The following is a 6,000-nucleotide window of genomic DNA, read 5'->3' as shown; positions in this document are numbered from 1 at the left end:
TGCAAAAGGATTCAACATTCCCCAAAGAAATCTAACATTTTCATTACTTTAACATAAAGCACTAATAAGGGAATATGAAATATTCAACTGTTCATATTGGCAACTGATAGCAGCGGTTGCCATTGCTGCAATCGAGAGCAACAGTTGCTGTAGCTGTTACTTGATTTCCAAATGTTTGGGTTGGCACTCATTTTAACTGCAACAACTACTACAGGCAGTGCAATACCAACTGTTATTGCAACATGAATAATTTATTTGACAAATACATGATATTCAAGAGCAATTCAATATTCCTCAACACACCAATTCCTGCAGAAAAACGATCAAATGAATTTGCCTTGTCATATCCACAAATTCTTGAGACTTACAGTCTCCAAACAGGTTGAGTCACAAGTCCATCAAGAGGGTTTGAAGAGAGAGAGAGCATTCACTATTGCAGACAACATATTCAACCATGGCAATCCAAGGTTAAAGGTGTTAATCGTCAACTGAAAGACCTCATGCCCTGGAGAAAATAAGGAGTAACCTTTATACTACCAAGTTCCTTGGCAATGCTTGTTGTGAGGAGTGGAACGCTGATGTCCAGAAACAAGAGTGTGAAAGTGATGAACTACGGGTGCATAGTGTGATGTACAAATATTCCAGCATAGAAAAGGCATCCCCCTTTTTTTTTCTTTTTTAACTTAATGACACAGTGAAAGAGAGGGTTGCATCTGTCAACTCTAAAAACACTACTAAAAGAAAAAAATTCTCGCAGCATCAACTCTTTCCATATGACCCATTAATTTTTTTTTTTGCTCCTGAAATTCCTTGATCTTCATATTTCCCAGTGTTCAAAAGATTATCCAGAACTCAATTGGTGGTGAAACCAGATAAGGTACCGGCTGTTGTTCTTATGTGAAACTGTAAAGAAGCATTCCATCTCGACACATGCGTTAAGAGTATAATTTGACATAACATTGTTCCTTTCAATTTTGTGATTGACAAAACAACGTATATAGTTTTAACCACACAGCCACGAGAAAGCATGGTCAACGATTTGAGTGCGATCAAGACATTAAAATCTATGACTCATGTTCTGAGTTTAGCATCATTATCAAGACTATTAGCATCAACGAGTATGCTTGCAAAACCATTCGTGACCGGCTCATCATCCTCTAACTTGAACTTTATCAGCTAAAACATGAAATGCCATCGCCCGCAAATTTTACCAACAAAGCTAGCTGTTATAGTCGACTTAAATTTCTTCAAAGCTTTCATAACTTATGAATATGCAGTGAAACTAGAGTATCAATCAAGACAGTTTTGATTGGAGGATTTGACAACTTCATTGAATCCATAGAACGTGATAAGGGAATCCATAGGGGAGCTCTCAAAGTACCCACGACCTGTAAACTTGTATTTAGATAATGATACCCCACTAACTCATTAACTAGAAATTTAGAAAGGCTAAGGTATTCAACCTATCTTGGGCATAATTGTATATCAATATACATACTGAAAGATAACATCTCTTTGGAACCTCTTGACAGTCAGCTGAGACACATCACCAATATGTCTGAGCTTCCAGAGACATGGAGTCAAGGCATGAATAGCACGTCTAAAATCATCTCAGCAGAGAGAAGACAAACGCAATCCGAATAAGGAGTACTTGGCATAACTGCCTATAGGTATTTTAACTCGCTTATGAAACAGACCAATAGACCAAATGAAATAAATGACCAAATTAGATGCAAGAAGTTAGATTAAAACGCATATTAACTAATGAGGCTGAAAGAAAATGAAGACAATGACGAGTACTAGTAGGAGATATGTGATTCAGTTGAACCTTACACAAATGGAAATAAAGTCCAGGAGTGCCATCCGGTCCGGATGAACCAGGGTTCTTGAATCCGATGACATGAATGAAACAACAGAAGAACAAATTAATTACATGCAATGTAGAGAAGATATCGGAGCGTGGATGTCCCTTTTCATGTTGCACCCAGATAGATGGAGTTGCCATGAGCAAATCCAATGCTACCCACGGTGCTTAGATGGGTTGAAGCAGGGAATTAAAAGGAAAATTCGGGGAAAATCAGGCAGAGGGGAGAGTATTTACCACCGTTTCACAAAATCCTAAAGGATGGAGGCGAGGGCTTTCTTCCGCAGTGGATGACTTTGTACTCCGGGAAGTAGGGGTCGCAATGGGGCTACTAATGGCAGATAGATGCGAGAGAGCCTCTCGTGAGATGGGTGTTGCTAATAAGGATATGGTTGGTGATGGTGTTTGTCGCCTCGAGGAGGATGAATGTGAGAAACCAGAAAAAGATGGATGATGACGCGGTCCTGCGATGCCTTCCCCCCCCTTTTTCGATGCCTCTTCATATAGGAAGAGGTGAACTCTCGAAAAGGGGAGGGTTTGTTTTGAGATGGAGGGCGGATGGTCGAAGGGGACAAGTCGTTGAAAATCAAAGGTTGAGATGAAGGATGAAGGTGGAGGAACTCGATGGTGGGGTAAGGCCTGTAAGGCCGTTGGGGAAGATTCTTCTGGAAGAGGATGTTAGAGATCAACGACCGATGGAGGGATTGGGTGAGAGAGGGTTTGGGAGCTCCTTCTGGAAGGAGGGTTTGCGAAAGAGGCGCTGTCCTCTTTTCTTACGAAGGGTTTTCAAAGAAAACCCTAAAAACATATTTACAAAAGGGCCCCTTTTACTTTCGGGATTTTACAAAGAGGGGTTTTTTAACAAATTTTGCTAAAAAAGTGTTTTCATAAAACTTGATTTTCAAAAGGTGTTTTCAAAAGGCTATTTTTATGTTCTTCTTTTTCTATTTATATATATATATATTGTTTTTCTCTTGACATTTCTACATTTTTTTGGTATTTTTGAAATAAAGCCCTAAAATTTACGAAAAACAAAGATTTAAAACTAATTTTTTGTAATTTTTGAGAAGTATTTATAAAAGAGGGTTTTTCTGAGAATTCAAGGCTATTTTGGGGAAATTTCTTCAAAAAAATGGGTTTGGACCCAAGTTTTGAGAAAAATATTCGAGTTTTAAACCTCGAATCGAGGAATACAACACGATGGATCCAAACGGATACCGGACGAAGTGTCTGAGCTTTTCAAAAGTTATTTTGGTAATTTTGAGAATTTGATTTAAAAATTAGACAACGAAGCTCAGATTTGGATCTTTTATCTGGATCCGGATCCGAAATTGAGTCAAATATATAAAATGAATTTAATTTCAGTAAACCTTTGAGAAATAAAATGAAATTTAGATTTAAAACTGACTCAATTACCCAAAAAAATGAGGGCAAAGGGCAAAAGGAATATTTACAAAATTTTGAAAAATTTGGGGTGTTCACATCTGCCTAAGGCACTCAGTTGGGGTCTGAATTGCGAGGCCAAGGATGAAAAATGTACCATATTTGGCCCGAAAGGACTAGGTGGGATTCAGACCAGACAACCCTAAGAGAGAGACATGCAGCCAAGCTTCTAGACGCGGACACATGCAGACCAATGGCTTGAGACCGGTCTGAACCGGGCCCTTGGTCTAGACCATCGATGCCCTAACTCAAGAATTGACACAGCCTGGGACTTGCCCGTAGGACTCTGTCCGCAACTGGGCCGGTGCAGTCTGCAAGCGGGGGTGCCCGAACTACAGGGCATGCTTAGGTCAGGGCCACCGAGGTTACAAACTGGGTTTAGCCAGTTCAGGCGTGCCTGAGTTACTGCCAATGCAGGGCAGAACCCACACACTGTCGGCATAGAGCCTGCTGGTTCTGGTTTGCCAGAACTGCAGCTCATGAGAGAGAAGAAAAGAAGGAAAAGGGGGTGGTCATACTGCAACAGACCGACCCACGGTCAGAGCGGTTTCTGCTGCAGGGCCTGGTCTGCAACAACGGTGATGAGGGCGTCCGAACCATGGTGGTTCAGTCCTCACCAGCAGAAATGGAAGAAGGAAAGTAAAAAGGGGAGTGCGAACAGGAAAAAGGTAGGGCATATATTGTGCAAGCTAGAACTAGCGTCCCTTACTCTCAACGCAGCCAAGAGTTAGCCAAATGTGTTTCAGCCACACCCGTGCTCGTTGTCCCTTCATGCGTGAGGCCCACACGACCATGGAAACGTTGTGGGGTACCCAAATGCGATAAGGAAGAGGCCAAAACAAATCCAGTGAAAAACCCCACGTTGTCGGTCCTCCATGCGCAAGGCTATTATGCCAAATTGCTAGACTTGCACAAGAACAAAAAATAGCAAGATTCATAAAAAAAAATGTTGTATGTGAGCGTGCAATGTGGACAAGGGAAAACCCAAAGAATAAAAGAAAGAAAAACCAGAACCCATTAGGGGTTCTAATCCGCCCAGCTTCCATGCATGCATAAAACGCAATGGAGAGCATGGCTTCATGCTAGAAACTTGAACTTTTGCAAAAATGACATCCATGAGAGAAGAATCTTACCCTTTGGACCATGGGGTTCTCCAAAACTTCAAAGAAGTTGAGCTCACCTTGTTTGGACGTGTAGAGGGGAGTTCCCAAACGGTACCCAATCCTACACGTTAGCAATGGGGAGTAGGTTCGGTGCCAAGGAGGAAGGTACGATCGGTTGGAAGAGAGGGAGAGAGAGAGAAGGAAAAGAAGGGAGAGAGAGAGAGGGAGGGAAAATCGGCTAGGGCTTTCTCTCTCTTCCTCTTCTCAAAAACTATAAATAGGCTAGGGTTTTTAGATCCAATGATTGGGACTTAATTGGCAAGATGGATGACTGGGGTCCATCCACTCAAGTGCCACACCCTTCTAGGTGATGGCATACTTGAAAATGATTCTTCTATAGCCCACACGCCCTTCTAGGGCACTATTCACACATGCCTACCTCCTTTTCTTTTGAAGTTTTTTCAAAACTAGGCATGGGCTGCACTCTAGTGTGCGCCCATGCCTACATGGGTGACGTTGGCCCTATGCCAACGTTTTTAATAAAAATTCTAAAACCCCTTTTATTTAGTTTTTATTTTGCCAAGATTTTCCACTTAAGTCCTGTTTCCATTAAAACCCATTTTCTTTTGAAATTACACATAGATCTTGTTTTCTTTGAAAGAATCTTTCTAAATTCTCGCAAAAACTCAAGCATTTTCTTAAAACCTCATTTCTTATTACAAATATCTAAAATGCAATGGGTTAAAAAAAACTTTGGAGACTTAATTAATATGGTTATACTCTAAGAAGTAGTATATATATATATATACTAAAAATTTCATCATATATTAAATTTTATAGGTTTTACATTCTTCTCCCCTTAAAAATAATTTTGTCCTCGAAATTCTTCTCCCCTTAAAAATTTTGCAGGTACTTGTTTTGCATTGCCGCCTCATGTTTCCAAGTACATTCTTCAAGGTCGTGATGTTGCCATCTCACTATGACTATTGAAACAGTCTTGTTTCGCAGCACTCGTTCTCTGCAATCCATAATTTTGACTAGTCTCTCTTCTACTATCAGGTCTTCTTGCACATTTACGTCTTTGAACTGAATCACATGAGAGGGGTTCTGTATGTATTTCCTCAACATTGATACATGAAAAATATTCTAAATCTTTGCAAACTGAGGAGGCAACTCCACTTGGTAAGTAGTTTCACCGATCCGCTCCAATATAACAAATGGTCTCACATATATAGGACTTAATTTACCCTTCTCATCGAATCTGATTACACTTTTAGTCGGTGACACCTTTACAAAAATAGAATCCCCCACCTCAAATGTGAGTTCACTGCACGGTTGATCAGTGTAGCTTTTCTGCCAACTCTGAGCAGTGCGTAATCGATCTCAAATCATTTGTATCTGCGTAGTATAATGTTAGAGTACCATCGATGACTCCACTTGTAAAACCCATAATTTTTTGATACTTAACAAGAAATAACAGTAAATTAAGGCTAAAATATTATTCAAAATTAAGTTATAAATTTATTTATAATTCAAGTATTAATGGGAATTCAAAATAAATTTTAAGTTGGAAATTTATTCTGAATCAGG

This window comes from Nuphar pumila, chromosome 1 (genome assembly GCF_984573655.1).
Source record: "Nuphar pumila chromosome 1, dmNupPumi1.hap1.1, whole genome shotgun sequence".
NCBI lineage: Eukaryota > Viridiplantae > Streptophyta > Magnoliopsida > Nymphaeales > Nymphaeaceae > Nuphar > Nuphar pumila.
The sequence above is the reverse complement of the archived record's forward strand: the minus strand, read 5'-3'. Positions refer to the sequence as shown.